This window comes from Aethalodelphis obliquidens, unplaced genomic scaffold (assembly GCF_003676395.1).
Source record: "Aethalodelphis obliquidens isolate GAN/ISIS:26980383/991018 unplaced genomic scaffold, ASM367639v1 scaffold74, whole genome shotgun sequence".
NCBI classification, from domain to species: domain Eukaryota; kingdom Metazoa; phylum Chordata; class Mammalia; order Artiodactyla; family Delphinidae; genus Aethalodelphis; species Aethalodelphis obliquidens.
Window position 1 is genome coordinate 3190563 of NW_020838018.1, and position 25468 is coordinate 3216030.

At 43.1% G+C, this 25468-nt stretch overlaps 1 protein-coding gene across 4 annotated transcripts in view; it reads left to right on the top strand.

Annotated features, from left to right (window-relative positions):
* Nucleotides 1-350: 350 nt before the first annotated feature.
* SYK (spleen associated tyrosine kinase) overlaps nt 351-25468 on the top strand; it is a 96145-nt gene continuing 71027 nt past the window's right edge. For 2 of the 4 annotated variants that reach the window (XM_027091944.1, XM_027091945.1), the window contains exon 1: nt 351-525. The gene's annotated coding sequence lies outside the window, so the exon portion shown is untranslated. The remainder of the gene's footprint in view (nt 526-25468) is intronic. The other 2 variants (XM_027091941.1, XM_027091943.1) reach the window with 1 other exon arrangement.

Here is a 25468-nt window from a genome sequence, read left to right on the forward strand (position 1 = left end):
GTGCCTGTCGGTCCTTGGAAGGATCAGGCAGCAGGCAGGCCAGGTGGCAAGAGGCTCCTGTTGTTGGCCGCGCGCCCTTTTTTGGTATGAGGCCCCCTTGTCCAGGCCTTCTGCGCCCGGGAATTGGCAAGGATCGCCCATCTGGCTCCTCTCTCTTCTCCCCTCCGGCCTCCCGCCTTGTAGGCCAACCCCGCGGGCTGGGTTCCGGCGCGCTCCGGCCGCCGCTGCCCTGCCCTGGGCGCTGGGGGCGCACATGGCACACTGGGCGCTCGCGGCGCAAGGGCTGTGGGGCGGTCCCAGGGCGGTGGAGCGCGGCGGCCTGGAGGAAGCGCGGGGCCTGCCTGGGAGCGTTAAGGAAGTTGCCCAAAATGAGGAAGCGCCATGCACTGGGCGACTGAGGCGACTCCGGCGGCGGGAGCAGCGAGGAGGAGGGGGCTGCTCGGCGCGGCGCCCAGAGCTGCCCCCTAGTTCGCGCCAGTCCGGTTCCCGGAGACCCGCGCCCCGCCCTAGCCTCACCTGATACAGGTAGGTGTGGCCGCTTGCTCTCTCCGCTTGGGCAGTCGGGACGCACCTTTAGGCTTGGGAAGGCGGCGTGGAAGGGGAGAAGGCGCCGAGAGAGGGGAGGATGCGGCCCTTCCTCCTTGGCCCGCGCAAGGTCTGTGCGCCTATGCTAACCCAGACGGGTACGCCTAGGGCCCTCCTGCTTTGATAATCGGAGGGAACATTTGATAAAATTTTTCTATTGAAAACTAGTCAGTTGTGCCAGCTTTTCTCCTAAAACTAGTTAGTGCCTCTTGGGGTCCAGCTTTTGTACGGGGAGCCGGGCCCGTGGGTGGGGGCCTGTGCCGAGAAGCCAAAACTTCAGGTGCTGCCGCGAGCGCAGGAAGTGCGGAAGCGGCTGGGTCCTGGGAGACTTAGCTGGAGTCCGCAGGCACAAGAAACTCCGTGTCGGGGTCTCGGAAAGGACACATTTTCGTTTGGCCATTCACAGAATGCACTGGAAAATTCCACTGTATTTGTCGAAGTGACTCAATGTAGGGATGTTTATATGCCTGCAAAGGTTTTATTCATACTTTTACTACAGAAAGAAAGAGCAGTTGCATAAAACCATGAAAGTTTCTGAACCACTACGAAAATGTAGCATCATTGCCCTTTTTGCCACATTTTCATGGTAAAATAACTTCATCAGCCAGTGAATGACTTGAAGAGCAGTGAAGTTTTGTGTAGTCAAATGTGAATTTGAGTTAAAGATATTTTTGGCCGTATGGCTTCAAAACCTTAAACCCACCTAAATAACGATACAAAAGCGATTTTTTTTTTTTTTTTTTGGTTTGTTTGAATATCAAGAACTAGCAAGACAATCATTGGAGAAGTTAGAGTTTCAGTCTTTCGGCTGTTTGAGGTGCAGTTGCTTGGGAAAGAGAATCTCATTCACGGTGCAGAGTCTTCCCACCCATTAACCCAAGACGTTCCCGACTGGTGATCAAAAGGCCCATGCCATCCTGCCAGGTGGCCTTTGGAAACAGGATTGCAGGTTATTTTAATGAGTTTGCTTGACTTGCCAAAGATTCCCGTTTAACCCAAGTAAAACTGTTGACTGGAGTTGTTCATTTTCTTAAACCCTGGAGGCATTTCAGTGTGTAATTAAGACTTGGAGATGTAATTTAAAGACTTGGAGATTCAAATTGTCACATCTGAATCTTCACGTTAAAAAAGAAAAATCATGGGATGATGGAGAATTCCTGAAAGAAATGGAATTGATTCTAGTATTTGTTTTCTTTGTTTTAGTAAGAACAAATTCATTGCTGTTACACAGGTGGCATTTTACTTAAATGCAATTTAATTCACTGATGTGCATATCACATCTCCCTCTCCCTGCAAAAAAAAAAAAAAAGGCCAAACAGTGCCTGGATATGTTTGTCTTTGAGGTAAAAGGTTTAAATACTTGTAAAGTATTAGGTATTTTAAGTGAGAAATCTTGTCTACTAAAAATATTTTATCAAATTATTTTGTTCTGTCTGCATTGAACTTTTGATCTGTTTAGGGAAATTTTGCGCTAAAATAGAAACATTTATATTCTTTGTATTTGGAGTGCTTCAATATGTAGGATTTTGTAAATCATCTTAATAACCAGAATGTTTTTAATGTTTTAAGCCAAGGATAAAAGTGAGGTGTATATTTTAGCTCTTTATCTTTCCTGAGGGATGAAATTGTCAGAAAGATAATTTTATCCCTAGATTTGCATTTCAGAAATAAGTTACCTTAGCCTTCTTTAGGTTCATATTTAGTATTCTAAGTGCAGGTCTGATTTCTCTATTAAACCAAAGACTTCTTAGTAGGACATCACTTAGCACATAGCATATCCATAATCATTATCCAAAACCCTTGTGCCAAGATATGTTTTGGAATTCAGGGTTTTTGAGAATTTAGAATTCAAATTTAGAATCTGAATTTCAGCCTTGAGAAAGGCATTTCTCAGAATTTAGAAAGGTTTGCATACATACTGATGCCATATGTTACGCACCACTCCAACACAGCCTGGGCAGCATCCTATAATCCCACATGTTAATATTTCTGCACAAACAGTGTGAAAAGTCTCACTAAGTGGAATAAAGAGAGGCTACAAATAGCCGTGTGTCAATGTCACTAAATGAGGTTCCCTATAAAACTCACCAAAAAACCTTGTTTTTCAGCAGTTTTTGGAGTTAGGGCTATGGGACTGATTCTGTATTAGATTCTGTCAAGCTACCGATTGCTTTTGAAAGCAAATTACATTTCTACTGCCCAACAACTCACACTTTCCAGTAATTAGATGGGTAGTTCCCCCCTTTCCAGGAAGCCTGAAATAACAAGACTTTCCTGAATTTTCAGTGATAACAATCAAAATACAGATCCTCCAAGTGAGAATACGATGTTTCATCCTTACTGAGAGACTTTCCAACAGCAAAGTTTCTGACAGTCTGATTCTAGAGAAAGAAGGCAGTAGTTAATTAAAGAAGGGCTATTACCACCCTTCACAGCTACATGGCCTTGGAAGAAATACTGTTTCCTGTTCACTTTGCAGCTCATTCTATCTCTGTCTGTTATCTGTACCTAAGAAATGGCCGGGTACTTTGTACAATCTGAGCTAATTTTTGCTTTCTCAGCTTTTCACCAAATAGATTTTTTTTCCAACGGTTCCCTAACTCACCACCACCCTGCCCCCCAACACTTTCTTCCACTTCTGGATTGATTTAGCTGCAAATGAGTGGAGAGAAAATTAGGAAATTAGGCCTTTGGGTAAGAAATTTTTTAAAAATGTCTGCACACTGAACATTGCTTTTCTTTTACAGCAGTTGAAATCAAAAGGCAGAGTCTTAAAGAGAGATTGGAATTAAATTGTCTGACTTAATTATATCTTACCATCTTACTCTTCTACCTTGGAATTGAACAAGTTGGGTTTTCTTTTTTCTCCACTCAGAAAAAGAGAGTTTTTTTAAACTGAGGAATTGTAGGAAGATTTAAAAAAACTAGGCTGATTGGATTTTAAAGGAAAAATTTATTCATTCATTTTGACTTTATATTAGCAGGAAAGTTTTCTACTAGCTTATAATTTTGTCTGGCAAAATGTTAGCCTGCGTCGGTTTGAATTTTTTTTTTTTTTACTTTAATAAGAGTTATGTAAGTTTTGCCCTATGAATCCTGAAAGGTGGTTGCATTGGAATCTTAAGTATAGTCAAATTTAGCCACTGCCAAAAATACCAGTAGAAGAAAGAATATTTAGTTTCTATTATAGTGGGTTTAACAACTCAAAAATGACTCTTTCTTGATTCTTTTATTTCTGGGAAACTGTGTATTTGTTTTGGTGGCTGCCAGAGGCTAATGATGGGAAGAGGAAGGTGAGGATGATTTAGAATATTGTTAACACCTCAATTACTAAGGGGGATATACTGAAAGCTTTTATGATGGACAGTATCTGGTAAGCAGCATCCTCTGTCCTGGGGGTACCTGTCTCTGACCCTGGAGTCCTGGCTCCTGAAACTGGAGAAGGCAGTATCCCTTAGTGCTGTGCTGGAGCCCTGGAGGGGAGCACAGATGTGGGAGGACACTGGGCTTGCAGATTGGCATGCTGAGTGTCACATCTTTGATCTGAAGAGAGTCTGGGCAGGCAGCAGGATTGACAGGAGAGTGTAGGGCTGATGTCAGGGTCCGTGAGGCTCAGGCCTGGATACAGTCAATGGGGGGAGTGTGGAAGGAAGGAAGAGGGCCAAGGGCCAAGTGTTAGGAAAAGTCACAATTTAAATATTGGTTTGTTTAGTTATACTCAGAATGGCTACAAAGAGCATTTGGATGTCCAACAGTTAACCTCCTACATTCCCACTCCATCTTTTTGTCTTGGTCAGCCCAACAAGTTATTAAATCTATCCGTTTTCTGTTCAGTTGTCATGGAAATTTTTTGGTGGGACCAGAGTTAATCTTTCTTTTTATTTAATTTCAATTTATAAGAATACCTTCCAATGCTCTAGTACTGCTCCCCAAAAGCAATCTTTTAATCTTTTTAGCTCTTTCTTCTAGAATTTTCTTTCTTATTTCCTGATGTTATGTTCACTTGCACTTTTTTTTTTTTTTTTTAATGTATCAGTTTTAGACAATGTCTCCTGACTTCCTACTCTGATAAATAAGTGCATGGCAGTCCTAGACTCTTATTACTCAGGATAATCTTTCTACAATTTAGGGTTAATATAGTTCCATTTTCTTTCATTTACTCCATGTTGTTTTTCCTGGTGTAAACTCTTGTTTCATTTTTGTGTTTTCTCAGTTGGTCCTGTACCTGTTACAATTCTCTCCCCAGCTCTCTGACACAAAGCTAAACACCCCCCACTTGACTCAGTTTCCCACTGAGTCAAATATACCAAGCAACCTATCAGTTCCATTTCTCTCTTTTTCTGGAACCCTCCGCCTCCTTATGCCAGTCTGACGGTTTCTTTTCAGTCTTGCTACACACCTATTAATAACTGAAGCATATTTTGGGGAGTTGGTTAGCTAAATATATTTTCTGCAAGTTGCTGCCCTGTATACTTTTTGGAGTCTTAACATAACTCTTATCAACATTCATGTAGCTTTCAAATCCATTGTAAATCCATTGTCATAACTGTTGAAAACATTTTCCCCAAACTTTTGATTTCTATGGATATTTGCTCATTTATATAACTTATTGCTTTTTGTAACTTTTGGAACTTTTATAATTTCTCCCGTCAGGACATATTCTGAGTCATGCTTCGTGAAAGATTACTTTTAGCTCCAATTTAGCGGTCAGCAGCTACGTTTTAAATCAGTCTCAGTGTCACCTCTGTATTTGCTCTGACCCTGATGGTTTATTATCTGATTGATGGGAATATATATTTTCCTGGGACTAGGGAATCCACAGGGCTTTAATCAGATGGCCAGCCTCGATTCCCTGGATTTCTGAAGTGGGTGCTGTGCAATTTTAAATGGTATTCCCGAGGAAGCTTTCCTTGTTGAAGTGAGTGAAATGAGAGACAGAATAAAGTTGAGTAAGCAGGGTAACTGTCGTGGGCTTGTTCAGAGCCGTTGTGCAGGTGTTGTGCATGGTCAGGACATACGTCACTGAACTCTTACACCCCTGTGGTCATAGGATGCATTCATTGGTTCTTGGAGCACCTTGGGGACCAGGACTTCCAAAGTCCACTTTGGGAAACACTGGGTAACCTGCTACCCCTTTACAAGATCCTCGGGCTTTGCTTAGGTGGAGGCAGAATACCTCTTAAATGCTAAGAGTATTTTTTTTAAATTAATTAATTTATTTTTTGGCTGTGTTGGGTCTTCGTTGCTGCGTGTGGGCTCTCTCTAGTTGCAGCGAGCAGGGGCTACTCTTCGTTGCAGTGTGCGGGCTTCTCATTGCGGTGGCTTCTCTTGTTGTGGAGCATGGGCCCTAGAGCGCATGAGCTTCAGTAGTTGTGGCGCTTGGGCTCAGTAGTTGTGGCTCACGGGCTCTAGAGCACAGGCTCAGTAGTTGTGGCGCATGGGCTTAGTTGCTCCCTGGCACGTGGGATCTTCCCAGACCAGGGCTCAAACCCGTGTCCCCTGCATTAGCAGGCAGATTCTTAACCACTGCACCACCAGGGAAGTTACAAAATGCTAAGAGTATATGAATCACTTGATTGCCCTAATGCTTCAAAGTCACAGTCACTGAATATTTTTATCAACAGTGGTTGAGAGTAGGGGGGGCTGAGGTCCCACTGGGTTCAAATCTCACTGTGTTTTCAAGCTACTGTTTTTAGTTTTTGTAGATGGAAGGATTACAGGGGATTTCACTGTGATATCAGTACGGTGGAGATCATGCATGCAGTGCCCATACCTGGCCTGTGGTTAGAACTGGCATAACTGTCACAGTCTCTCCCAGGTGGGTGGCTCTGGGAGTCTGCGCCTGTAGTCTTGGCTGGAGGCTAATAAGAGCAGTCCCAAATAGGTCACAGATGAGTAAGTACTGTCTCTGAAGTTAGTTTCTCTGGCCTGCAAGATGGGAGAACTTTCTATCATTTTCTTTTTGAAAAGTGTTAAATTGCATAACTGATGTCTAAGTACATATCCATTGGTGAAGAATTCAGATATAACAGGCGACATTGAAGCCCTCCTTAACCACCACCCTCAGCCCCAGCCCATCCCCACTGAGAGAGGGCAACTTGGTGCATATTCTTCTAATCTTTCATCCTGTGCATTCATGCATGTGTATATATGTGTGTATTTTTAGACGATGTAGTGGTGGTGGTGGTGGTGGGGTGTGTGTGTGTGTGTGTGTGTGTGTGTGTGTGCCTTCTTAATACCAATATCATCCTGCAACTTTCTTTTTTGAATCAACAGTATTGGGGGAGCCCTTCCTATCAGTGATCATCGTGCTTTATTCCAGGGTGAAAAATGATTGTTTATTGCTAGACATTTAGGACTTTTTTCTAATTTTTGATACTGTAAACAAAGCTGCAGGGAATGCACTTTTTCTTTCATTCTTTCCCTCTGTTTTACCTTTTTCATTGCATTTCATGGAACTGACAGGTTAATTACTTTCTTAAGAAAGATCTTCAGCCCTGTCCATCCTGTTATTCAGGCCATCTATTGAGTCATTTATATTTTAACAAGCACTGAAGGTAGTTAATTATTTATTTTTTAAGTGATACATTAGGCTCTTGCCTAATACTCGTTTTTTTTCTAATATTTGTTTTTATTACTGGTTCCAGCGTAGATGTTCTCTTCTTGCTCCATGACCTCTGTCTTCTTTGGCACCTACTCATCTGTTTGCCCATTGGGTGCCTTCCTTTGTGCGGTTAGCTTTCCTGATGTGCTTGGTACTTCTAGGATGTATGCTGGTCTTGTTTTTGAGGTGCCCTACAAGTTAGTCTTTTAATGCTGTGTGTGTTGCATGGCCCTCTTGTAACCTGTCCCCCATGAGATGTGAGGAAGGTGAGACGTGAGCAGGGCAGGACGAGCCAGTAACCAATGGGGGGGTCGGTGCAGGTGCTCTCTGTTCTTCATGGATGTGGCCATACCCTGCTTCTTCAAATGCACGTCTTTCCTACAGAGGGACTCCTGTTGCTCTTAAGGGTGCCAGCAGCTGAGGAGTTGGAGAGGGCTTGGCTGCCTGCCTGCTTCCCGCTCTGCTTCTCCCTCACCCCATCCCACCCAGGCTTTGTCATTTCCAAGGCACCACACCCTTGGCTCTTCACAGCCATCCCCAGCTGCCTGCACTTAGGCTGTGGTTTCTCTCTTCAGTTTGAGCCCATCTCGCTCTGCTTCCTTCAACGATAGCAGTAGTTTCCAGCCCACTAGTAATATGCCTCCTTTGCTCCCCAGCGTGGTTATGGATTTATATTCTATGTTATTTTCAATGCTGTTTCTTTTCTTTCTCTGCATTTATAGCTGCTGTATTTACTTGAAGGGCAAGTCCACCACTTCCTTTTTTCCTTTCTTTTTTTTTAGCAACACCAATCAGCTGATGGTCATAGCTGTGAAGGAAGTGACAGGGAGGAGGGAGAGGAGCTCTCTAGAGCAGGCATGAATGGCAGGCTTGGGGCTTCTTTGGTCTTCACTGTTGCCCTGAGAGCTGGGCCAGCCATCCTGTAGCTTAGGCAGGAAGTGTGTCCAAGGAGAGGGCTGCAGTGGTCAAGTCTGTACTGATTATTAGGAAATTGCTAGTCCCAAATCATAAGTTTCTTAGAAACATGTTTAAGGACACCAGAGATATTAGAGGGAGAAAGGATCTTGGAGAATGTCTAATTCAACCTGCTGGTAAGCAGTGAGGCCCAGAAAGGTAAAGGGACTTTCACTTATCCAGCTGCTAAGTGATGGTGCTGTGATGCGAAGCCGAAAACCCAGGTGTTTCTAATCCAGAACCAGAATTCCTATCCACTACTCCAATGAGGAGCAAAAAGGGACCTGCCATCATGCCTGGTGGTGAGAAGATTTCAAGTCCTATCAGTGGAGACAGGAGCCTGAGAAGGCAGCCGGAGGGCATAAGCCCAGTTTGACGTGTCGATTCACTCTTTTACCAGGAGTTTTAGAAAACTTATTATTATCTTTATAGCTTTGTGTTGAGAAATTAAGCAAATTCAGTAGGAATTGGACAAAAAAATCCTGAATCAATGACAGGTTAATATGAGAATATCTGATGTTTTTGCATACGTCTCCTTCCAACACAGATTGAGCTGACTTTCAAATTTACCACCCAAAGGGCACTAAAGTAATGTGAGAAGCTGGTTTAAAAGGACGCACCAAGCCTTTGTCTGCACATCAGGCCTGCATCTCTGTGGCTGTCCCCACACAGGACAGAATTGCTACTCTCTGCACACATTACTGTCCCTAGAGTTGGGGAGGGGACATACATGGGGTCCTGAAGGTTGGAATGGAGGAGATAAAGGAAAATTTCAAAAGTAGTTCTATTCCATGGTGGAAACACTTGTGATGCAGGTGGGATTTCAGTGGCTCAGTGAAAGAAAGGCAGCTTGACAACTGCAAAAAAAGATGCCTTCTAGAATGAAGATAGAAAAGTCATGTATGATTTCCCCGAAGGAGCCAATACCTGCAAAGATGTGTGCACGATATTCTTTCTAGATTATCCCTTCTAAGAAAACTCTGGGAACTGTCAGTATCCATTAATAGAGGAATGGTGTATTAGTTTGCTAGGGTCGCTGGAACAAAGTACCACAGACATTTGTCATGTCACAGTCCTGGAGGCTGGAAGTCTGAGATCAAGGTGGGCAGGGTTGGTTTCTCCTGAGGCCTCTGTCTTTGGCTTGTGGACATCATCTTCTCTCTGTATCTTCACATCTTCTTCCCTCTATTGCATGTGTCTGTGTCCTAATTTACCCTTTTTATAAGGACATCAATCATAGGGGATTAGGGCCTACCCTAATGACCTCATTTTAACTTACCCCTGTAAAGACCCTATTTCCAAGAAAAGTCCCATTCTGAGGTACTGGGGGTCTGGACTTCAACATATGAATTTGGGAGGGGAAACAGTTCCTCCTACAGCAGGTGGTTAAGTGGAGCCTGGTCTCTCCTCCCAAGTGGCCTTGCTGTGCTGCCATTGAGAGCACAAGAGAGCTCTCCGGTATCATGATGGAGAGATTTCTAAGCCAGCTGAAGTGAGCTTTGTGCACAGATGGTTATGGAACATGATGTACGTGGACATCACACACAAAACTAAGCAAATTAAAATGCTCAAGAAACAATTGTCCTTCCACCTTAGATTAGCATTATTTTTAAGAAAAGAAACCTATGAGACCCAGAGAAAAAAATGAAACATAAGAATGACGAGGAGAGACAAATTCTGTAAGATCTTAAGGCAAAACTGCAATGGAAAGTGGGGCAACAGACACAAATTTCACATGGAAATTAGTGCAAAGCAAAGGTGGCCTTTCCCATCAGTCAGGAAATGGAGCATGGGTTATCAATTAATGGTCTTGGGAAAACCAGCTGATAATTTGGGAAAAATAAAGCTTTGCTCTGTATACCAAAATAAGTTCCGAATTTAACAAAGAATAAAAATATAACAGTGCAATCATAAAAGTGCTAGAAGAAAACAGGTGAGTTTTAAAATAATTGTGGAGTGAAGGCCTTTATAAATATGGTAGGAAATATGGAGCCATAATAGAAAACAGTTGATAAGTATGGTTTTCTAAAATTGTAAGCAAGTCCTTATACAAATGAAAAATATATATAAATAAGTGAGGGAAAAAACCTATAAAATGTATTTATTTTCAAGGTCTGTGGTGAAGGACCAGTAGCCTTCATATGCAGTGAGTTCTTTCAAATCAATGAGAAAAATAAACACACTCCAATACAAAGATCAGTCAAGGACGCGAACAGGCAACTCAAAATGTAAATGAACCGAAAGCACACAAATATGCTTTGCCTCTGTGTAATCTTGCATTGATTTAAGGGTTTGCTGTGTGGTGAGGTGTGGGGAAAAGAGACACTCCCACAGGTCAGCACCAGCAGGGCAGTTGGGTAACATCTTCTGAAATGTAAAGCGCACACGTGTTTTGATTCAACAATTTCACTTTTAGGAACTTATTGCACACATAACTTAACAAAGGTGGGGAAATATATGTGCATACAGTAATTCATTGCAACATTTTATTTTGTAATAGCAAAGAAAGAAGGAAGGAAGGAAGGAAAGAAGGAAGGAAGGGGGGGAGAGACAGAGAGAGAGAGAGAAAGAAAATAAAGAAAGAAAGAGAAAAGGAAGGGAAATATGTATCATGCCTGGTTAAATAAACTATGGTATATCCATGCATTGGAATCATATGTGGCCTTTTTAAACATGTGGAATCTTGTAGACCAAAAAATAAAGATGTCCAAGTTATATTCAGTGAAACAGCAAAATGTAATATATTGCTATATTTTTAAAAACACATACATGCACATAGCCATGTAGGCTCTATTGGAATGTTATTTACTACATATAGATGCAAGTCTGCCTATACCGATGTGTGTGTGTAAATATGCAGAGAGATCCAGAAGCAAAGTTACCAAACTGTGAGTAGCAGTTGTCTGGGGAAGGCAGTAAGGGAATTGGTTTTGAGAAAAAAAGTGCAATGTACATTTTTACTCTGCATACAGATGTTTGCAGTGATCATGATAAAATGAGGTTTGCTTGGGGGTCTGGGGGCTAAGTAGGATGAGACCAGGAAAAGAACTAATTCAGCAACAAAGCATCAGTCATGGCTGTTGGGACCATTCTGTCTCCAAACAAGGCATTAGGCTTGGAGAGGTTGGGTGGTTTGCCCAGAGTTATACAGTCGAGGTTCTCAAGTGTGCCTGTGCACAGCCGTCACCCGAGCTTGTCTGGCCCACTGATGCCCAGCCTGCCTCCAAAGTTTCTGATGTGGTCTAATGTGTGACCTGCCTTTGGAAATTCATGATTAAGGCCTCCCCACCAAGTACAGCAGCCAAGGTTGAGTACCACTGGTTTAGAATGAGTTAATGGGATTGTATAGCACACAGGCACATCCTTCAAGCCTAATGCAATTTCCACCAAATTTGAATGTATTGGTACACTGGGTATAGTGGCAGCTGTGTGTGCCTTTGACTGTAGAGACTTTGGGCATATTAGCTGGTGCATCCCCACTTTGTGTATGTATGTGTGTGTGTGTGTGTGTGTGTGTGTGTGTGTGTGAGAGAGAGAGAGAGAGAGAGAGAGAGAGAGAGAAAGAGAGAGAGAGAGAGGGAGAGAGAGAGAGACTGAGAGAAGGAGAATGATTGAGAGAGAGAACTCACATGTTTCTATGATGCAAACACTCCATTCCTTGGGAACGTGGATTCATAAAGTCTGGAGGCCTGTGGCAGTTACAGAGGCAGGCATTTGAGGGAGGATGTCAGCGTGTTCTCAGCACACTGCTGTGAGACTTGTGGGAGGTGAGCGCGTTGAAACAATTCTCAGAGAAAGAATGTGCGCACTGGTCTGATAGAAAAGCCACCAGTAACATTTTCTACCCAAGATAAACTGAATGATTTCCATCTCTCAGATTAGTTCTTAGTGTGACTCCAAGTCCACTGTACTTATCTTCTGTCATCTGCCTGTTTCATGTGAGATGGTTTTTCTCAAGAGAAGGACGTGAATGAACAGTCTCGCTGTGGGTGGAGAGCCAGGGCCTGGGTTTCTTGGTGTCTGTGACTTCTGGGCCTCGAAGCCTGCAGCAGATGGTGACAGAGGGGCCGCTCCCGCTATGGGCCATTTGGGGACAGTCTGTGGCTGGGCCTCCCGGTACTGACCCTGTCCGTCCAAGCACACACGTGGGAGCACCATGCAGCACTCACATGGGGAGACCCTGGGGCTCACCAAGGGCACCCACATCTATATTTTGTAATAAAACTTCTAGGACTGTAACCCATAAACATCCAGTTCTGAAAGCCCCTCTGGGGGCAGTGTGGGTGGCGGAAGCAGACCAGGCACACACCTCTGATGCTGTTACTGACCAGGATTCTTGGCCTCCTTAAGCAAAAGAAATTGATCAGAGGCCAGACAAGAAATTCAGGCAAGGCTTTATTGGGGCCCCTGCTGCAGCAAGGGGGAGCGGGAACAAGTTAACAGGTTCCCTTGCTTGCTCCCTGAGGTGGGGGGGTGAGCTGTTTCCTTATATGGGGTGAGGTAGGGGTAGGTCCGGGGGGTCAGGCCAGAGGGGTGACTTAGGTGGTCTGCCCACCCCTTTGGTGGTGCTGAGTGCAGGGGGCATGCGCAGTACCCTGCTTTTGCTCCCGATCCCCTGCTTTTGCTCCTGGCTCTTCAGAAGTGGCAGTTGGGGCTTCTTTGGTCTTTTTTGTACCTTCTTGTCCATAATTTGCCCCAACTGTACATGCACATGGTTATTTTTAGTCTCTTATAGTTTCTTTGTATTTTGTTCCTGGAGGAGACGTTTGTCCAGGTGTGAACATTGCAGCAAAGGGTCCCAGGTGTCGGGTCCCAGGTCCCGGGTCCCAGCCTGTCTCAATTCATCCTTCCTTGAAACTCCTTCAGCTCTGGCCACCTCATCTTCAAAACTAGGCCAGAAAGACCTGCCCCTGGGTGGTTGTGGCACCCAGAGACCCACTGTGCAGAGTGCCCATCAGAATGGCTTGCAAAGAGGTGCCCTGCAGAGCAGTCGTATTTGGGTACAGGAAGTCAAGGAGCTACGTAGCCTCTGGTTACCTGGGGATTGAAAAGGGGGTCTTCTGGGGACAAAACGATATTAGAAGACTTTATGGGAAGGTCACAGAAAGAGTGGCTCTGGCCCAAGTGTCATTTGACTCTGAAGCAAATGAGTGTCTATTCCCTGGCAGTACACCTGGGAACCCTCCTGGGTTTTAACAGGCAGCCCTTAGGGAGCGTGCTCTCCTGTCCCCAGTGATTGGACAAGGATACCTTGCTCAGGGGGTCCTGGCAGCACTCTCACCTGAAGTGCTAAAATGCTGTGTAACGTTATTTTGGCCCTTGTCATATATTTTTACAACATCCGTTTGGAGACCATGCTGTGGACATTTTTGTGAGCTCTGTGCTCCCAGCATGGGGCCCACTGTGCATGTGTAGGTGCTCTTAAAGTCCCCTCCTTACATTTCAATATGTCACATAGGATTTGGATACAGTAAGCTAGATATTTGGAGTAAAATGTGTCTCTCGTTAATAGAAAGAAAACCTACAGCCCCAAGCTTGGCCCAAGTAGGAGAAACATCTGGAAGGGAGAAGTGTCTGGACCATACAGCTTGTTCCTCAGGGTGAATTTATAATATTCCCTTTGTCGACCTGCAACCCCATCACTTTGGTCCCAGGGAGGTGCTGCCTGCTGCTCCACCTCGGACACCTAGCCCAGGTGAGGACAGATGGCCTCTCTCCAGCTTCCCTGGCAAGGACCTAGAACTGTGCTGTTCAGAACATTGCCACCAGCCACATGTGGCCATTTACATTTCAAATACTTAAACTGAAATAAAATGTAAAAATCAGTTCTCAGTCACAATGGCCACATTTCAGGGGCCGCTAGCCACATGTGGCTGGTGGCTCTGTGTGGGACAAAGTAGAACAAACATCTCCATCATTGCAGTACGGTTTTGGGGACAGATTAACTACTCTGTGTTACACCTGAGCCCCACGCGATTCTTCCTGGGGAGTCAGGAGACACAAGCTTCTACCCCCTCCCACGTTTCCTAGCCCTTGATACCACTGCGTGTGGACAATGCATCATTACACTTTTCCATGTGTGGACCCCGGTTGTCTCCCATTTCCTTAAGAGGCTCTGACCCTGGAAAGTGGTGGTGGTATCAGAATGCCCACATCCTTCAGATGAGACCCCAAGTCTTGTCCACAGGATCTGGCCTGGCTCTTTCATCCTCAACACAGTGACAGTCTCCTACTCACCACAACAGCTTCCACCAACACAGATACACAGCACACACCTACACGTGTGTGCACACGCACATGCAAACAAACCATGGCAGTCTGGGTAAGTGAGAGGTTACTAATGAGTAACATAGGAAGGGAAATGGTTCCCAGTTGTTTTCTTAGAGAGGTCTAATGGGAACCCAGCCTTGGAGAATACTAGGCTGGGGTTAAGCACCCTTTGGTTCAGTATAGTTTCTGAAAGAATAAACTAGTTTTTTGTTCAAGAGGATTTAGAGGCAATGGAAAGAACTTTAGTACTGACTAATTTCTGTGCAGTAAAAAAAAAAAAAAAAAATCCAATGTCATTTTCTCAAAATATTTGGAATCCAAGGTTCTGTCCACTTTAAAATGAAGATTTGAAGAGAGAGTGTGCTCCTCGTCAAGACAAAATGAGGAAAATGCAGTGCTTACCACGTGACCATGTTCTGTTCTTGCAAATACAAGAAAACAAGACTCATTTCTGGAATGTGCATTTGAGAACTCTGAGGGCAGTGGCAGGGGTGAGGTGGGCTGAGACGCAGGTCATCCTGTGAGAGGCAGCACCCGAGGAGCCTGCAATGGGGAGGGGACAGGTGGAGGGGCCCACCGCAGGCAGGGAGACCCACTCCACCTGGGCGCCTGCCCCGTCCACTAGGCTCCATCTCTGCCTCATTCTCATCCTGGGTGGCGGGGGAGAGATGTGCCATTTGCCTGTCTCTGGAATTCCTGTGCTGCTCAGTTTCAGGAGAGATAAAACACCACAAGAGAAGCGGTTGGAAGGGTTTGCGAATTATAGAACTTCCTTTCATGATTCAGCCCGACATCAGGAAGTGGAGCAATACGTATGCTATTCCCAAGCTGACTTCACGCCCCGGCCAATACGCATGCGTGATGGGCGAGGCGAGCACGGGCAAGATTCTTTTACCTGAATTACTGTGTTAGCAAAATAAGTACGTCTCAAAATCAGTGTGTGTGAGGAGGTTTTATTGAACTGAAAGTGGTTTCCTGAATGATGCCTTTCCTGTTTCTCCTTTAGAATTCTATGTAAAACTTTGAATTTTTTACTCTGCCCATCTTCCTCCATTCCATAACCCGTGCCGCTGCTCACTTCAGTGGTCAGCTCTGTTTGGATCAGTTTTGAACCTTCCATACAGAGGCAGTAATTCTAGAGCAGTGATTCTCAGTCCTGGCTGCTCATGAGAATCACCCAGAGAACTTAAAAAAAAAAATTAGTGCTGTCGGGGCCCCAGCCCTGGAGGTTCTGAGTTAGTCTGGGCTAGGACCCTCTCACCAGTACTTCAAGTACCCTGGTGGTTGTCACCTGCAGCCAGGGTAGAGAATCACTGCTCTGGCCTAGAGCTTTGCTCTTGAACTTGCTGTTGAAAGCACTCTTCTGTGATTTTATGTGCATACCCAACACCTGGGGCAGCAGCCCAGGCCCTCAGACTTAGACACCCTAGGCTGCTGTGGGCGCCGAGTCTGCACAGATAAGAAGCATCTGGAGTGATTTTGAAGCCGTCTTGGAGGTGTAATGGGCCTGCTTGGCCTTTGGACTCTTGGCAGAAGCGTTAAAGCCTTGCTACTTTTCACAATCCTCTTAGTCCATGTCCTGAAGTTGTGCTGCTTGTAGCCAGCCCTTAGCCCAGCTGGACCTTTTGCCTCTGGGCTGGACACTCTTGCCTCCTCTGGGGACCTCAGCCCTCTCTATGCTGGCTGGGAACATGGCCCAGGAGAAGTCTGAAGCCCAGTACTTTCCTTCCCTTTATAGGATCCTGGATAAGAGAATCCAGGAGAAAAGTCCTCTTTTATTTCTGGAAATTTACTTTATGACTCTAAACATCTCTTCCACTCCTTTATTTAAATTCTCTACTTCAGGAACGTCCATCTTGCATATTTTAGATCTCCTTTGTCCTTCTAGTCCTTTTCTGTTGAATTCTTTCACTCTTTGTTCATCTTCATTTCATTTTTCTCAGGCTACTCCATCCTGTCCACCACCTTCTTCACAGTGTTAATGTCTGCTCTCTTTTTGCTGTTTGAAATAATAGCCATCATTTCTTTCCTGCATTTTCCTCTGATCTCCAGCTTATTTCCCATGACTTTTCTTGCCTTCCCGTCTCATCCCCTGCCTTTCATGTCTCCATTTAGAGCTACTGTTTTTAACAGTGACTCTTCTGTGAAGTCCTTTGATTCCATGGCTATATGTGTGGTTGTGATTTCATCTGCCCCTTGGGAAGATTTTCTGGCCAATGTTCTTTGTGTGCTATTTGTTTCTCTTGTTGCTTCTCTCCTTTTATTCTTTTAGTGTAATTGTACAGATCCGGGGTAGGTTCCTCATCTTGGAAATGAATCATGTCAGGGAGCGGCCCAGCATGTGTTCTAGCCTAACAGAATATCTTCCTCATTTTAAGTAATGCTGTGTGTGTGTGTGTGTGTGTGTGTGTGTGAGAGAGAGAGAGAGAGAGAGAGAGAGAGAGAGAGAGAGACAGAGGGGGGGGAGAGAAAGAAAGAAAAAGAAAGAGAAAGAAAGGAAAGGAAGGAAGGGAGAGAAAGGAAGGAAGGAAGGAAGGAAATGAAAGAAAAGAAAGAAAGAAAGAAAGAGAAAGAAAGAAAGAAAGAAAAGGAAGGAAGGAAGAATTGCTTAAACCTTTACTTCTTCCCATGGAGGCTGCTAGCCATTCAGAATCTCCTCTCCACCCCTGGGCGGTGGCTGGCTTCCTCCTGCTCTATAGAAGCTACACATCTGCAGGCTTTGAGGTCTGCAGCAGCACCTCCGCTTCCTTGACCATCTTCCCTAAAAGTCTTCATGCTCCCAGGACAAGCCTTTGCTGCATTTTGTTGTTCCTCTTGGGTTGTTGCTCCGGGTGAGAGCGGTCTACTACTTCCATGACATTTCTCTTTCTTATTCTTTTTGGGGGGTGATTTTAGAGAGAAGGGGATTGTGACATCTTTACTCGGTCAACATCCAGGCTATCTGATATTTTGATATTCATCATACAGGACAACTTTAGCGTGTTTGGCATTTTTGTCAAACAACTAAGTTTCTACAGGAACAGTTAAGAACAAACAAACAGAAAACTTCAGAATGACCACAAAAGTTCACGTGGCACTCTTTGCTTCTGCCAGCCTCTCTGATCTACCTGGCCAACTGGGACCGTTTTATTGGCTGGTTTCTTGATCTGTTCATTACGTTGATTCACTGGCCACCTTCCATGAGCCAGGGATGGTGGCAGGTGTTGAGGCTACAGCTGTAGCCAATATCCTTCTCTGCACTCAAGGTGTTTACAGTCAAGTTGAAAGAAAGAGCAGGCCCAGCACCAGGACTTAATCAGATGTAACCTCATTTATTCTTCACAATAACCATTTAAAAAGTTCAGAAAAGTGCAATAACACTCATAATTAACAAACACTGCCAGTTTACCATTTTTGCCTTTATTTCTTCTAAAGAAAGAACATCCCAAATAAAGTAGAACCCTTTTTATGGAGAGTAACTTGCTCAAGGCTGGAGAGCTGGTGAGCAGCAGGCCCCTCTAGGTACAAAGTCTGTTTATTCTTTTATTTACTTTGCTGCATTGCCTTGTGTACGAGGCATTGGTTGTGCCATGTTAGCTGTGCGGCTCATCTACAGCAAATATCAACACCTACGATAGCAAACCAGACGGATTTTTCTTATGCAATGGACTGATTTTTAGTAAATGTAAATAAAGCCTACATTTTTGAGAGTGCCAAGAAACATCTTGTTAGAGAGCAAAGCAAGTAAAGGGAAAGGTGGTTATCAGAAGCTGAGATGAATTGAGATGTGAAATTTCCAAATGTTAGTATCCCTTTACCCTTGTGTTGATTTTTACAGTAGCTCATACTTTTTCATCTAGTTTGTGACCATTGAGGCCCCTTGTGAATATTCTAGAAGTCACTCAAAATGGATAAAGAATGAATCTAAGACTTATATTTAGCATTCTGCAGGTTCCATATTTGCAAATTCACCTACTCACCAAAATTTATTTGTAACCCCCAAATCAGTACCCATGGTGCTTTTGTAGTCCTTTGTGGACATGTGCAGAGCAGCAAACTACTTGAGTCACCCTACATGCGTGTTCCTAGCTGAGGCTGAATAAGGTGAAGCTCTGCCTTCTAGCTTCAGCTCATCCTATAAACAGTGTCATTTTGGGGGTCAATTGAGTGTTACATTTTAATTTTTGTGCTTTTTGTTGGTGATTTTGCTGTTTAAAATGGCACAGTGCTGGGGATTCCCTGGTGGCGCAGTGGTTGAGAGTCTGCCTGCCGATGCAGGGGACACGGGTTCGTGCCTCGGTCCGGGAAGATCCCACATGCCGCGGAGCGGCTGGGCCCGTGAGCCACGGCCGCAGAGCCTGCGCGTCCGGAGCCTGTGCTCCGCAACGGGAGAGACCACAACAGTGAGAGGCCCGCGTACTGCAAAAAAAAATTAATTAATTAATTAAAAAAAAAATGGCACAGTGCTGAAGTGCTGTCTGGTGTCCTAAGCACAGGAAGGCTGTGTTGTACCTTATGGGTAAAATACATGTGTTAGATAAGCTTCATTTAGGCATGAATTATGGAGCTTTTGCTGTGAGTTCAGTGGTAATGAATCAACAGTATATATTAAATAAGGTATCTTTAAACAGAAGCACACATAAAACAAGGTTATGTATTGATTGGTTGACAAAAATGTGACCTTAGGCTCTTTGGAACCTAGCTGTGTATTTCCCTTAGGAGCAAGGGTTCAATATTTGCTAATTCAGTGTTTGTGGCAACATTATAAAACATAATTATCACAAATAATGAGAAATGACTGTATTTTATTATTTTTTTGGTACAAATCAGGGAAATGATTTTTAACACCCAGTTAGATGTGACTGTTTTTATGAGACATATCTTTGAAAGAAAAGAACTATTTTAAAATCCAGTGAAAATCTCTTTGCCTTGCATTTTGTATTAGTTAATTAAATTAGCAGGTTCTTCTTGAGCTTCTACTGTGTGCCTGGCACTGTTCTGGTACCAGGAGGACATCGGTGAACAGGTCCAGAGGTCAGATCACAATCATCAGGATTAAAAGTCCTGACACTTCATCAACATGATTTTTGTTTAAATTTGGTAACAACCCTAGTGAGTTCTCAAAACAAGAGTCTGATTCTCACACGAGTGTTTTCTTATGAAAGAATAGTTTTTCATAGCAGTATTTTTAAGTAAATATCTTTCTCATAACCAGGGACTGATTTTATGGCAAGTTCCCTCCCAGCTGCACAGTTGGAGGCTCGTGATGAAATGCTGTAAAACACACACACCAGAAAGTCCTCGTGGCTCCCAGTATTCAGACCCCTAGGTCATCACAGGTCATATTGGCACTGGCTGACTCAGAAGGTTGTCAGGCAGAAACTGCTCTGTGCAGCAGGGCGACGGCAGGCATTTCCCTCCAGTGGGGTCTTTACTGCATCATACAGCTCAGGTGTAAAGAGCCAGGTCCACACCCGGAGCATGCCCAGGAAGCCAGCTATCTCTTTGAACAACACTCAAGACAGCCTAAAGGTCCCACTGGAAACAGGCCAAACCTTTGGTTTTTATTAGATATTTATAGTTCCTCCAGTCCAGATGCAATTTATAAAATTAAATGCTAATTAGCACGAGCAAAAGTGGTGTTGCCTAAATAGGTGGGCACCACATAGCCAATGGGAGAAGGGCATCCTCTGGTGGGGCAGAGCCTGTTCTTTAGGTGGGAGATGTTGAACCCAAGCAATTCTTGTGATAAAGGTCATATGCTCCTTGGAGGATAAAATGTTGGTCATTTTAGCAGTTGGAGGTTTCTGGGAACAAAATACTTTCAATGATGTCATAATAGAGAATGTTTTTTGTTTAAGGCTCTATGTTTTCAAAGTTTCTTGCACCTTATTCTTGATCCTCTCTATCACTTTATGTGCTAGGAGTGTGTTTGTGTCTAGGGTGTGTGGTCATCCCCACTTTTTCCACTAAGATCCGTAAAATACAGAGCGTCTTTGCTGATCATCGTTGCCCAGGGCTGCAGTTGATGTGCCTGAACATAATCATGGGCCCTCGTGTAGTCAGAGTGGTGGCTGATGGGGACAGGCTTCAAATTTGTCTTTAAAGCCCATATTATGGAACGTAAGTTTTATGCTCATTTTTTAATCTTTTTGCATGAAAAAAAGCTTACATTTTTATCATGAATATTTTCTCATATGCAGACACATGGAGAAAAGAGTGTAATGATCATGTGTATACTCATGACTTAGTTGTGGTAATATTTTTCCATATTTTTTTTTCTGAAGTGCATTCCAAGTAAACTACAGATATTATAAAATTTCACCTCTAAACACTTTGATGTTCCTTTCTGAAAAAAGGCATGATATCCCCCCTAACACAATTAGCATTAGGTGACATTTGTAATTATGGCATCACCCTAGCTGCAGAACCACAGAGACAGGTGAAGAGGAATGTGTGAACACACCATCCTGGGAGTGACTGGATAAGAAAATCTACGTAAGGAGGTCATTTCCAATAGTGAGGGTGTGCACTTAGTCGTCACCCTGCCTGCCACTAGGACACTTATCCTCATGGCCAACCCGGGGCATATACCAGGTGCCAGGCTACATGCTGTGAGCACTTCACGCAGGTTGGCAATGGAATCCCCACACTGCTCTTGGAGGTGGGTTTCACCAAGATTCTCGTCTTGCAAATGAGGGAAGCTGAGGCTCAGCTGCAACAGGTCCAGTGTTTGGACCCAGGGACTCTTGTCTTAAGCTGGGACTCATGAGCCTGTCACAGACCACCTCTCCACCCCATGTATGCAAGGCTTTCTGTGACTCTACAAGAGGGTTCTGCCTGAAATAAGGCACAGAAAATGCTGCTTGACCTTGCTCTTCAGGTGAAAGTGAAAAGTGAACATTGCTGTCAAAACACAAGGCCCTTAATTTTGCAGAGTTATTGTAGTTTTCTTGGTGTAGACCTCAAATGTTGTTAAAGGTTGTGCAGAGGGAAAAAGAAGGGAATTAAGACAATAAGGCCCACAACTTCTCTGTAATTTGGGACAAGATTATGGTTTATTAATTAGCCAGGTAGAAAATAACACTGGTCAATATCTAAATGGGGCATATCAAGGTTTTCTAAATATATTGTATTTGGGGGAGTGTGAAAAACAAATATTTTTTTTCCTTCTGCATTCCAGACCTGCATGAAAAAGCAGAGACCTAATCATTTGAGGCAAAAGTAGTTTACGGCTGTCTCAGAGCTCCTGAGGAGAAAATATGGAAAGTGTGTACACTGTGTGTCAGAGGATGTTGGGCTCTCTAGTGATTTGGAGTGAAATAGTGTGGAGTGGACTCAGGACCCCGGAGCACCTGTGGGCTGCCTTAGATTTGAGATGAGCAGTTGGGACACCTGTCTGGATAAAACTGCAATCACATCTCACTCACTCACTCATTCATTATTCATTTGACAAATGTTTATGGACCAGAAAATCACGTCTGAATCATTCTTTCATTCATTCATAAATTCATAGGTATGATGTGGTTATGGACCATCGATTATGGAGTAATCACATCTGGATCATTCATACATTCTTTCTTCTGACAAATGCTTATGGACCATCTGTTATAGAGTAATCACATCTAATTACTCATTCATTTATTCATTCATCTGACAAATGTTTGTGGGCCATCTCTAATAGGATAAATACCAGGTAAGGGTGAAAGAAAAGAGACACCATCTTCCAGTTTCAGCTTCAACAAATAAAGAACTTAAAATAGGTGTTCTCACTTTTATTCTTAGAATAAGAAAAAATCTGGACTAATTGTGATTCAGTGATTCTTCTTAGACTATCAGAGAACTGAAGTCTTAGGGCAGATTGTCACCTAGAAGTCTGGAAGAGACAGGTGTATTTAGAAACACCAAAACCTGCTTACCTGGCCTGATGCTGCTGGAGCCCTAACCAGACAGGAACTCTTAAATGGTCACTTTGGTGAGGCCAAGTGTGGACTAGTTTGAGAGAGAGAAACTCCAATAGGTCACAGTCTCAGAAGCATCTCCACTTTCTTGGGCTTTACCTGTAGAAACCTTGTTTTAAGGGTACCTGGGTTATGTTCTACTGAGGTATGGTAAGACACAAAGACACAGAAATAACTGTCGTGAAGATAGAAGTTTTTATATTCACATATCTCTAGAAATAGCAGGCGCAGCATACCATGCTGGGCAACATGGGGAATCACCAGGTTTGGTCAGGAGGCAGAGGGAGAGGGGAAAATGTGGACAAGAGCCTTTGTTGTGGTTTCTGTGGGAAAGAACAGGTGAGGTAGGGTAAGTAGGCTTGGGATTGGCTAGTCTGAATGATTTCAGTGGGCCATGGTGCGTAGGGGCTGTCCCTAGTTGCCTGGTACCTGACCTTGGGATGATTGGGGCAGGGGAATAGTGGCTTGGCATGTAAATGAGGTTGGTGGGGGATTGATTATTTCAAATACAAAAGACACAGTTTTAGGAGAGTCCAGATGAAAAAAACAAAAACAAAACTCTTACCTACAGAGGAATAAGGATAAGAATTATAGCAGACTTCTCATCAAAAACAATGCAAACAAGAATTGGAGTAGTAAAAGATATGAAGTGTTGACAGGAAAAAAATAAAAGCAACAACCTAGAATCTTATATCCAGATAAATTTACCCTTCAAAAGTGAAAGAGAAATAAAGACTTTCTCAAACAAAAACAGAAAATTCACCACTGGCTGACTGGCCCTACAAAAAATACTAAAAGAAGTTCTTTAGTGGAAGGAAAGTGATATAGGTCTGAAACTTGGATCTCTCTGAATAAAGGAAGAGCATTATAAAGAAGAGAAAAATAAAGGTAAAATAAGATATTTTGTTTTTCATAATCTTAACTGGTCAAAAAGTTAACTGTTTAAAGCAATAGAAGTAACTGTGTATTGGATGATTATAGCATATGGATACATGAAATGAATGACAGTATTGTCTTAAAGACAGGATGGAGGAATTGGGAATACTGTGTTACGGGGTACCTGTATATATGAAACAGTACAGTATTATTTGAAAATGGAATTTAAATTTTAAAATGTATTGATATATTGTAAACTACAAGACAACCACTAAAAATTTTTAAAAGATATGCTGGGAAGATATACAATGGAATCATATAAAATGCTTGATTAAAACCAGAGAAAGCAGAAACAGAGGAGAAAAAAGAACAAATGCAGTGAATTAAAAAAAAACAGATACAAACATTGTAGATATTAATCCAATTAAGTCAGTAATCACTTTAAATGCAAATGGTCTAAGCACACAAATTAAAGCACAGAGATTGTCAGAGTGGATCAAAAACCAAGACCCAACTGAATACTGTCTACTTTAAATGTTAAAGCCCATATAAAGTAAAAGTAAAGGGATGGAGGAAGATAGTCTATGCTAACACTAATCAAAAGGATGCTGGAGTAGCTATATGAATTTTAGACAAAGCAGACTTCAGAAAATGGAAGATTATCAGGGATAAGGAGGTATGTTACATAATGATAAAGGGATCAGCTATCTAAGGAGACAGAACAATCTTAAACTTGCGTGCACATAACAAAAGAGCATCAAAATAAAAAAGGCAAACACTGATAAAACCGAAAGGAGAATAGACAAATCCACTATTACAACTGGAGATTTCCATCACCCTCTGTCAGTAATTGATATATGAAGTAGGTAGAGAATCAGTACGGATGTAGATGACCTGAGCAGCACTGTCAATCAACTTGATCTCCTTGATACTTATAAGATATTCAGTCCAACAATGGAAAAATACAGGCATAGCTCGTTTTATTGCACTTACCTTTATTGTGCTTCACAGGTTTTGTGTTTTTTACAGATTGAAAGTTTGTCACAACACTGTGTCAAAAAACTCTACCAGTGCCATTTTTCAACAGCATTTGCTCACTTCATGTCTCCACACCACATTTTGGTAATTCTCACCATATTTCAAACTTTTTCATTATTGTATAAATATTTGTTATGGTGATCTATAAGTGCCTCTCCTTAAGTGTGGGCTGTGCAGAGTTTCTTCCTTCCAAGGAGGGTGGTATGGAAAGGGGATGGGGTGGGAGAGCAACGTTAGAGTGGAGAAACCTGACAAACCCCATTTGCCCAGGATCAAAGATTAACATCAGTGGTGATAAGTCATGTTGACAGCACGCACCCTGGTAAGGTCTAAGGAGAAGGGAACTTTACCTCTGTGTTCTTCCTCCCCAAAACACATAACCCCCAGTCTAACCATGAGAAAAACATCAGACAAATGCCAATTGAAGCACATTCTACAAACTACTTGACCAGTACTCCTCGAAACTGTCAAGGTTATCAAAAACAAGGAAAGTCTGAGAACATGTCATGGCCAACAGGTGCCTAAGGAGGTATAACAACTAAATATAATATGGTATCTTGGCTAGGGTCCTTGGCTAGAAAAAAAAATACATTAGGTAAAAACTAAGGAAATGCAAAGAAAGTAATAAAGTATGGGCTTTAATTAATAATAATTTGTCACTATTGGTTCATTAGTTGTGAGACATGTACCATAATCATGTAAGATGTTAATAATAGGGGAAGCTGGACGTTGGGTACATGAAAGCTCTCTGTACTATCTTTGCAACTTTTCTGTAAATCTAAATACATTCTAAAATTAAAAGTTTATTTAAAAAGTAAGAGAGAGAGATGAATAGATATAATCTCGGCCCTCCTCAGGTAGACAGGAATTCATCAAATAATCAGACACGTCTAAGTAAAGGTAAATTAAAATTTAGTCAGAACAGTGGTCAGTATTGCAAAACAAAGGCACATGGTACCTTGAGGGGAGCTGGATGGTCTGAGAGCATCCGAGGATGCTGTACAGAGAAAGCCCAGTGGGAGTGAGATCTGAGGGAAGCTGATGTGGATGCTGGGGGACAGGGGCACATTTATCCTGAGATCAGAGAGTGGACAGTGGTGGATCTTCAGCAGAGAAGTGGTGTGATCAGGTTTTGTTTGAAGAGAGGACGTGTTTGGAAGACTGCAAGATAAGATTCGTGGAATTGGTGATGCACTACTTT